This window comes from Adiantum capillus-veneris, chromosome 9 (genome assembly GCF_014529385.1).
Source record: "Adiantum capillus-veneris isolate H3 chromosome 9, ASM1452938v2, whole genome shotgun sequence".
Classification (NCBI taxonomy): Eukaryota; Viridiplantae; Streptophyta; class Polypodiopsida; order Polypodiales; family Pteridaceae; genus Adiantum; species Adiantum capillus-veneris.
Window position 1 is genome coordinate 84,384,350 of NC_140939.1, and position 10,386 is coordinate 84,394,735.

At 49.7% G+C, this 10,386-nt stretch overlaps 1 long non-coding RNA gene across 2 annotated transcripts in view; it reads left to right on the forward strand.

Moving 5' to 3' along the window:
* LOC147450743 (uncharacterized) overlaps positions 1 to 10,042 on the forward strand; it is an 87,751-nt gene extending 77,709 nt beyond the window's left edge. For both annotated transcript variants that reach the window (XR_015189297.1, XR_015189298.1), the window contains 2 exons: positions 8,959 to 9,613; positions 9,796 to 10,042. This is a non-coding gene — a long non-coding RNA (uncharacterized LOC147450743). The remainder of the gene's footprint in view (positions 1 to 8,958; positions 9,614 to 9,795) is intronic.
* Positions 10,043 to 10,386: the final 344 nt, after the last annotated feature.

Consider the following 10,386-nt stretch of genomic DNA (forward strand, 5'->3'; position numbering starts at 1 on the left):
CATGCTATTGTGCACGGGGCTAAGTTGGCAGTTTGGGAGCGCCTATATATTACTTTGAGGGTTTCAGATGTTTGGCAGCACTCGGGCTTTGTGAGGCCCCCAGTGTAGCGAGGAAAAGATGTCGTGCTCTCTAGAGTGGGTGCTCCTCAATGCAGTATGCATGAAACCTCACTCCAACAAAAGAAACATCACACAGCAATATGGATCAAACATAGAAGTGGAATATGACTCAAGACACGACTCAAAACACAACTGCAGACTCAACTCAATGGAACTCGACAAGCTCAAAGAACCATACAACTCTGGCTGGCAACACACACAGCTCCAAGCTCAGGACTCAAGGTACAATGGGGTGTCGAGGCTCCAATGTGTAGGGAGAGTGCTAGTGGCGTGCAGAACTCTAGACTCAGGACTCCAGACTAGACTCTAAACTATACAAAGTGGATAATGATGCGTACCCACGACTGCAACCAACCACTCATATGTATCTCCTTAGAGCTACCAATAGCTGGGAGATATCCCAATCCAACTAAACCTATCTCCTAACTGAGGTGGTGGTGACCTGGCCACGGTGTCCACTGGACCACCACCCTTAACACTTGCCACGTGTCACTAGCCAGGCGAAAGTCCGCCCAATGTGAACTCAAGCCCTACTGCAACTAATTGCTTGTCCCATGCCAGTGACACTGTAGCCTTGCTACAGGTTGCCCGCCACAAGACCACTCACCGTCTCGGCGAGGGAGATAATTGAAACTGGCAGAGAGAACACTGAAACTATCAGATAATATTGAAATTAGTAGGAAATCTGTAGTCAACCCGACTGACGATTGTGGAGAAGACATGATTAAATGTAGGTATTTGCAGATTATGATAAAGAAGTACAGTTGTCAGCAACCTGCCAAGTGAGATAGGCTACATAGAAAGTAGAAACTTAATAAGGCCCAAGTCTGCAGCAAAAGATCAAAACGGAGAGGGTAGTGGAAATGTAATCAAAAGGAAGAAAGTCGTTCCATGTGAAAAATGGTTTTGAAAAAAATATCCTCCCAATTTAGACGGTTTCTGTTTTGGTGATCCTCCAAACTTGCATGGAATTGCCAGTTTTTTTTTTCCTAAGAAACTTCACTAAAGCCATCCTTGGGACACTGGTGAGTAGCGGCTAGGAAAGGTTATGTGAACACTATTGGGTAGGGGGTGTGGGTAGGGGCGTGGAGGGAGGTAGGGGGTGGGTAGGGGGAGTAAAGGGGTGGTGAGGGATGAGAGGGGGGTAGGGGCGAGTAGGGGGTAGTGAGGGGCGAGGGGGGGTGGGAAGGGGCGAGGAGAGAGGGAGGGGTAGTGGGGGCCGAGGGTAGAGGGGGTGTGGTTGGAGATGGCACTCCAAAGTATTTCTTGTAGGTGAGCAATGATGGCAGGGAGGGGACCCTTCTGGTAGGGGGAATTTGCTTTGGTAATGTCCATATTCCTCGCATCTGTAGCACAAAATGGGTCGATTCGATGGGCGAGGTGGTCCTTGCTTCTGGTGCACGGAGTTGGAGGTGGAGGCATAGAAACTTTGAGGGGATGAGGGAGCATGGGCATGATAAAAGCTTTGAGAGGGAAAAATACTTTGCATACCTTGCATAGGAGGGGTTGTCAGCAAAGGTGGCATGTGGTTTGGATGCCCATAGGGGGAAACCATGTTGGATGCAGTTGGTGGCCCTTGTTGAACATTAGGACCAAGACTTTGTTGTATTTGTCGCAATCCCTTTAGTTAGTGAAAATCCTTGTTCTCGTATCCAGAATTTTCACAGAAGTGGCAGCTAACCCGAAGGGGGTATTCATGTGGAGGGTGCCCTGGAGAGCGGCATGAGCTACACCAAACCATAGCCTTAGTCTCCTGATGAGACCTGAGGTCTTCTAGGTCGCGCTTGATCTGGTCCAAAGCCTCGTGATGTGGAGGCTTCTCCTGTCTAAGAGAGGACCTCTCTTCTTGAAGAACTCGTTGTAATTTTAGGGCTTCCAGTTCCCTGCGTAAAGAGGTTATTGGATCAAAGGGACTTTCTAAAAAGACGGAGGTGGTCTCTACCTGAGGAGAGTCGGTGAACAGCTTCCGAGCTCCTTCTATCCGAGTAGCCGTTGCTACAAATTCCTCCAGAGCGACGTCAGGTCGGAGACTCTCTCGGAGTTTTTGCTGAGAGGTTTTCCCACTCTGTCAACCAGGGAAAGTCGTACGGAGCTTCCTCTTGATGGATAGGAGAAGGGGAGCAATCTGCTGCTCGGGAGACAAGTCCAAACCAACCTGACAGCCCAAGTACCGAACTACAGTCCCTGGGGGAATCCACCTGAAACCCTCACCTGACATCCAATCAGGCGTAGGAGCACTACCAACCTAGAAAGCCACTGTCTTTCTCCAGTTGATCAGTGCGCCTGATGCACAACAAAAAGTCTCAAGAGCCTACTCACACCTCTGAAGGTTGGCCTCCTGGCCATCCAAGTACAAGGCTGAGTCGTCTGCAAACTCAGCGTCCAGTAGCTGATCTCCCTGAATAGGAAGCGCTAAGCCACGTAAACCAACCTGTTGTGAGCCAAAAACCTGCTCATTGCCTCAGCATAGAACACAAAGAGGAAGGGGGCAAGAGGCCCCCCCTGTCTGACTGACCGTGTGAGCATGAAACGATCACCTCTACCTCTTGACAGAAGTACCTGATTGTGTGCTCGTCTGTACAGAGCTGACACCCCTCTGATCCAAGCATTTGAGTAGCCCATCCTGTGTAGAGTGTCCTCCAAAAAGTCCCAGTCAACTCTGTCGTAGGCCTTCTCAAAATCGAGAAGAAGTATCCTCACCACAGAGCCGCGCTAGGGCAAAAGCCTCCCAAAAAGTAAAGAGGTTGTCAAGGATACTAGGCTCCTTGACAAAACATGTCTGTGTCCCATGTATAATACTCTCTAGAAGTGGCTGAATCCTCAAATCAGAGGCTTGGCAAGAATTTTGTAGGCTGAGTTGAGGATGGTGATGGGACGCCACTGACAAATCTCATCCAAGGAGCCACCTTGGGAATGAGGTAAATCAGACCCTCACTCATGCTGTTAGGCATCTCTCCTATGTGCAGGATGAACTAAAAAGCACTGCAGAGATCTGAGCCAAGCAAGTCCCAGTACTCCAAGAAAAAGTTGGGAGTCAAGCCATCCTCACCTAGACAGCTACCACGGGGGAGTGCTCTAAGAGCCGTGTGTAGCTCCTCTAGCTGAAGAGGCAGCTCAAGCCTCTAGCGCATCTCCTCAGTCACCAAACATGGCGTCTGTGCGCACACCTGCTCTCTGCATGCATCCTGACCCTCTGACTGAGGCTCCGCAGACAATAGATCACGATAGAAGTCAGTAGCAAGTGCACGCATATCCTCTGGCTCTGAAGCAACTGACCCGTATGGCCTTCTCAGCTGGCTGACCTTGGCATGCGTATGCCAGGGTCCCACTGTCTCAAAGAAAGCGCCTGTCACTCTGTCACCCACCTGGGTCCACTGAGATGCCTGTCGATGGAAAGCAAACTTTTGGAACCTCTCCTCTGTGTTGACTAGCTCCTGGCGAGCCTGTTCTAACTGCTCCTCCAACCAAGGATTGTCTAGATGCTGGTCCTGCATCCTCTGCAAGGAAGCAATGCCCCGACGGAGACGCTACTCCTCTCTCGTTGCAGCAAGGCGAGCCGAAGACTCTTGAAGAAAGAATCGACTAAGCTAAGCAAGTCCTAAGGCCACTTTGTCATCAGGAGAATCCTGCATGTCTAAGCTCTTTGTCCAAAGAGCCTCCACACGCTCTCTTAGCGCAGAGTCCAGCAAGACCCTCTCAGGGATGCGTAGCATCGTGCTCCCTCTCCTCTGCCTATCAGTCACTGTGAGGATCACTGGTGCATGGTCCGAAAAGGAAGTCCCTATCAGAATGCCAACTGTCCCACCCAAGTCACAGAAGTGGTCACTAGTGTAGAAGCGATCTATCCGAGATAGAGTCAATCCTCTCACTCTGGGGTCCGAACGAGAGAAGGCTAGGCTGTCTGGGGCCTCACAAAGCTAGAATGCTGCCACACATCTGAAACCTGCAGTCATACAAAAACTCTCCCAAGCTGCTAGCTCAACTCCATGCACAGTAGTATGGCTACCACCAATCCTGTCAGAGGGATCCTCCAACATGTTGAAGTCACTCCTTATGCACCATTGCTCTGCCTGCGATAGAGACTCAACAATCTGAGACCAAAACTTTGCATGTGCACTCGCCACATTTGGCGCATAGATGTTCAGGAAGCCCACGAGACAACCCTGAACCGGCATAGTGATCCACTGAGCCTTGCCTGGCACAATAATCCCTCTGCCCACAATGGCCTGCTGCAAAGAATCCGCAATAGTCATACATACCCCGCCCTGAATGCCTCCATGTCCAAATGCAGCTGACCAAAAAGTCTCATAACGTCCACACAACAGCTGACCACAACGTCCAATGCGGCTCTCACACAGATGATGCTCTTGTAGCACAAGAAGGTCAATCTCTCCTCCCACAAGGCATCACTGAAGCTCCGGACGCAGTCGGCCCCTCTGACTCTGAAATTGGGGTCCACCTAATCTCTGTACGTTCCATGAGACGATCCTCATAGGGAGCGAGAGAGAACTGATGTTGCTGCAGCAGCTAACTGTGCTACCTTCGAGGCAGGCTTGGATGGGGGGTAATCCGCATCCGAGCGTCCTCGAGATAGGCGTGACTGCAAAGAGTGTCTAGCCCAAGTTCAAGTAGACCGAGCCGTGCGTAGAGCAACCTCCTCTGTCCAGGAGTCCTCATGTATGTGTACATAGCATGGTGGGCTCTGCGTGTCAGCAAAGAAGTGAACCACAATGTGTCTACATCCTGCTGCGTCCGGAGGTGTCATAGAAAACTTGGCCAATGGCCAAAGAGTCTGAAGCAAGTCTGTAACCCCTAGGTCTCGCATGTGATGGGAGAACTCTAGGGCCTGTGTCTGCAGCCACTCCAACATTGAGTCTATAGTCCACTCAGCCTGGTCCTTGCCGCATAGGGGAAAAGAGAAGCGCCTCTATCTCCCTAGCTGCAAGGAAAAGTACATGAACTCTGAAGTAGGCTGCCTCTAGGTCTGGTGAGGAGTCGCCAAGAAACAGTGTAAAGTCATAGGCAAAGAAATCCCAACGACGATGAATGTCGAAGCTCGTCAGACCACGAGGAACTGTTGCAAAGGGAGACGTCTGCACCAGAAGAGGGGGTTGCAAGAAAGGCTGTCCCTCTCTCACCAAGCGACTCGTGGCAAAGGCGCTGCCAAGAGATCTCCTAGCAATCAAGGATGGCCTTGTCCCCTGGGACGGCTGTGGGACTGGAGCGGGAGAAGGTGAGGGATCAGGGGGAGAGGGGGATCAGCAAAGGTAGGGGGGGCGAGATGGAGAGGCAGAGGAAGGAGGAGGAGGAAGCGGGGGGAACTTGGGGGGAGGAGGGGTTGCCGAGGGTGAGGCTGGAGCAGGGACCTCGTCTGCTGAAGAGGGTCAAATCGGTTCCCCGTGGGAACCCACTGCTGTTGGGCAGGAGCCTGAGGACCACTGCCAGGCTGGCGGGGTGGCTCCTGTCGACGTCGACCATGAACCTGCTGCCAGTCCTCTGCTTTAGTCCCAGGCTTGGAGGGTGGCTCTGCCTGCGTACTCTGTGACTCTGTCTGCTGCTGCTAGCCAGCCCTTGAGGGTTGGGGCTGGGCATGTGGTGTAGGTCGGGGCCTCCTCCATGGACAGGCCTTTGCAAGATGGCCCATCTGTCGACAAATGAAACATTGATTCAGGAGGCCCGAATACTCTACGCTCTGTCGGAACCAACCCCCACTCACCCGAGGAAGTAGGATGACCTTCGGGAGAATGTGGGTGTCCCTAACCAGAACACGTACTGAGGGAATGCCAGTTGCCTTGGCAGCTACTGAGGCTGCCATGCGAGGTGTCTCCAGGACAGTCCCAATCTCTGAGCCTATCCTGGACAGGTACTAGGAAAGCGGACGGAGATGGGAAGATCTGCCTCCTCTACCAAAACATCTGAAGCTCGGTCAAAACCATGTCTCTACTGTCGAAAGTGGGCTTGAACTGCTCGGATGGGCAAGGGGCTCATCGCAACGACCTTGGACGCCATCTCGGAGGTCTCAAACTCTATCAGATAGTAGCCGCGTCCGAGGAACTGAACATCCAAGATCTTGCCCACCTCTGCGAGAAGGCGGGCTTGGAGAAGATCACGTAGCTCTCCTCTGTTGGGTCTGGTGCCGAGAATCTTGCAGATGACGGAGGTCGCTTGGAGGCGCTCCACCTCTGTTGCGAGGTTCGCTTGCTCTGTCGGTGAAAGAGCAAGTCGGATGGTGGGCTCTGCGGGTCAGGCGAGGGGGCTTCTGAGGAGTCCCTCTAGGGCGGAGCATGAGCCTCCATCTGTGTCTGCTGCTGTGTTGGAAAGGGGGGGCATGAAGACAAACACCTGCGAAACCCGGTGAGTAGAGTCCCAACGAGAACTCCACTGCAGGGATGAACAAAGCGAGGGGGGGGGGGACTAAAGGTGCGCAAAGGGGAGGTGGGCGGCGAAGTAGGGCTGCGGCAAGCGGGCTGCAGGCTGAGGGGAGGCAAGCTGAGGCAGCGGGATGGGTGGAGGAGGTGGGCTGGTGCGAGTGGGCAAAGGGCGAGGGGGGGGTGGGGGACTTGCGTGTGGGTGCGCACTGCAGGGCAGGGGCGGTGCGAAGCTAAGCAGGGGGGGGGGGGGGGATGGCGAGGGGGGCAGCGCACAGCAACAACGAGCGCGTTAGATCTGTTCTCAGATGCTGGTATGTTGTATCGAACAGCTTGCTCCTTGCAATGGAATGCAGACCCCTTCTCTTCTGCCGATCATCGTGGGATCCCCTTCTTTCAGTACACTGTTCGACTGGGGTGCTACATACTGGCAGCACAGAGAGAGACTCGTCCTGGTGCAGCACTTCATTGGCAGGAGGAGGGTCTCACAGTTGAGTTCTTGTTAGATTTTTAGGAGCGATTGTGGGACTCCAGACAGCCGAGGCAAGTCACTTTGTTCCAGTGGCTAGTTGCACACAGAGCTACAGCAGTGGGGAGTTTTTAGTACATAGTGGCTTTTCGGCAGCTTGTGCAGCTTGTGACCATCCTTTGGAGAGTCAGTGTTAGTGTCTGTGGGACTCTCCCATGGCACAGCAGGTTTGGCTTCGGCCCTTGGGTTCTCCGCCGCGCGTCAGTACACTTGGGGTGTTGCAGCGGGTCCACCTTCTCGGGCCCTACTCTCCATTTCGAGCTAGCCTCCACCAGCAGGATGATAGTGATCCAAGGGGGTCATCCTACACGTCAGCCTGCCACAGAGCTTACTCAGCATCTTTGAGGCTCGTCCTGTTCCACCGTCGAAGACTGTTCCTGATTTTTGGTTGGAGCTGACTCGCACTCTCAGGGGTCATCTCGAGAGACTTCAAGGCAGCTCCGACCGCATGCAGCACCTAGGGCATTTCTTCGCCATGGTCCAGGGTGCGCCTAGATGGCTTTACCGGCCACTTGTGTGGCTTTTTCCTCCCCCCATTTTGTGATTTACCCTCATTGTACATATTTTGTTCATTCACTGGGAGAGTCTCCCCATGCTTTTGATGTAGCCCTCTTTTGTAGAGGTAGTTTGTAGCCCTATGGGCAAGTTTTATTAACTAATAGAAGGATCTTTTTCTCGGGAAAAAAAACAAGCAGCCATGCAAAAACATTTTTGATGGAGAAAGGCCAGCAAACAAGTTCCCAAGTACCCTCTTCTCATCAAGAGGAAGAGGAAGTCATTAGTCCACCTACCACAAAATTGATCAACAATCGCATAGTGGTAACCAAGTTTTATCTAATGAAAGAGAAGGCCATTCCTTCAGATGTTTTAGCATTTAGGGTTTAGGGTGAATTCACAAGGTGCTTGAGGACAAGCAGATCCAATTGGCCAAGAGACCGACATATGACAACCAACATATGACAACCCTGGTAGTGCTGATCATCCCTGGATTATGTGGAAGACCTACAAAAGGTACATCCCAAGCACCTTTACTGTGGGTACAACGCATGCAAGGAGGGTGGCTAGACTTCTGCCTTGCTGTCCGAATTGTGGCTTCAAAGCTGTGATACAAGAAAACCACTTTAAAAAAAAGGGACTTTCACAAGAAGTTTTGGGTAAATTCTCACAATAATTGCCACATTGTGACTTACCTCAACATCATGAGCTTCTACGAGGGAGGCACCGCATACCTAGCTAGGTACGATTGGGGGCAGGGTATGAAAAACATTGAAAAAGACTCGTTTTCCTACATGAGAAAATTTCTAAATCTCCTTGTGTTTAAGGTGGCTGAGATAGTTCTTAAAGTAGGTGACACGGGGCTCTACTCCATTGGGAGCCAGAGTCGCCTAGATAGATAGCCTCTCAGAATAGATGATGCAACAGTAGACTCTAGAGGTGAAATGGTTGCCCTACTGAGAAGGCTACTGGATGACAAGATTGCTCTAAACTTCTGTATGGAAAGCCCATTATCAGAATTATATAGAGCAAAAATGGTAGAATGCCTTGCCTAATAAGAAACAAGACGAGTAAAGTATCTAGATCTACTTAAATGCCTTGTGCTATTTCACTTCAAGATTGGAGATGAGAACTTGCTAGGATGCCTACCATCATCAACTAAAGGTGATGTCCACGTTTAAGGGAAGCATTTATGATAAAGTTGAAATATATATCTGCTGAAATTGAGGTTTTTTATTGCAATTGTAGACAACTTAATAAGCTTGTTTTTACTTCAAGAGATATGAAAAGTATGATTTGTCAATTATCTACTTGATGGTTCAACACATCTGTTCTTTGTATAAACTGCATTCCAGTAAGATTATATTTTCTATTTCTGGTAGTTTTTGACTTCATGTAAAGCCAATTCTGATGAAGCTCTTCTTCTCTACGGTTACCTTTCTGTAGTTGTCAGTGAGATGACCTCCATGCTACATTGTTTCATCCTCGATTGAGCTAAGAACATGGTGGACTGTTAAAATGTCACAAAACCTCTTGCTAGAGCAACACTGAAAAATCCGTCGGCTCCTCAACTGCTAAAACCTGCATCGAATTTCACCTCTCGGGTTGTCTTGCATCGAAGCTATCCAAGCAGGATTCTCAGGCGAGTCTCTTTCTATTATGGGGAGACAAGATCGTAATGAAAATGGCTCTTCTAGGATGGAAATCTAAGCCAGTTAATAGCGTCAGGGGCTTTGGATGTGAGGGAATACCCTAATTACAATGCTCTGATGGATCTGGACTCTTGTATCAAGACGAAGAGGTGCTGAAGAGGAGATTGAAATATTGCTCAATGAGGATGAACCAGCCTTCTTAAGAGGGCAAACAAGGCATTCCATTGATTTATGGCCGAAACAAGAGTGCTGTAGGACTGTCTGCCTATGACATGCCGGAGTGGAAGAAGGATGCATTTGGTAAGGCACCCATATTTGGCCAGTGTTCAAAGCTATCAATACAAGATCGAAGACATCTACAAATTGAAAAATGGGCCAGTATCTTCAGTTTGTGGTTCTTCAACGAGTATGGCTGAGACTTGATGGTCATTTCTTGTGCAAAAGACCTGGTAAGGAACATCTGTGGGGAATCTGACTTTGGCAACTCATACTTACTGATCTTTTGCCTAATCAATGGGGAAAGTCCTTGACTGGATGCCTAGTCACATTGATGCTAAGTTTGAGTGATAAAATATTTTCCTATTTCTTGCGTATTATATTGTTGGCTGACAAAATTTGTGTTGTGATCCAGGTGGTATGATCTATGCAGAAGGAAAGTTCCAGGAAAGGATTGGGTTTTGAAATATTTGTCAATACATATGGTCACCTCAATGAATTTTTTACCACATGTTGTAAAACAGGGCTGGCCAAGCTGAACACTAATTTTTATGGCAGAGAGAGAGAGAGAGAGAGAGAGAGAGAGAGAGAGAGAGAGAGAGAGTTGCTAAGTTTCTTGACGTCTGTTCCCTATCAAAATTGCAAAGCATAGCATTTTCTAATGTCACCATGTCCACGCTTTGTTACCCTTTAGACTTACTTTATCTACAAACAACATGATTTACCAACGTAGCCAGAAAACCTTTTCAAAAACATTGATGGTAGCTACATGTCTAATTTGTCTGCCACCTTCACTGCCTTGCAATGGGACATGACTGGTTGAGATTATTTGTGGATCCAGGGTATTGCACAGTATGTATATTCTTGACACCCAGAAATTGCTTTGGCATGAGTTGTCCCGTAAGATGGAGTAACGTCTTGCAAAAACTCTAGGCCAATTCAAAATTTGTTTCGTGCTCATCCGTATCATGAAGCTTCAACTATGTTATGTACTGTAGCGTAATGC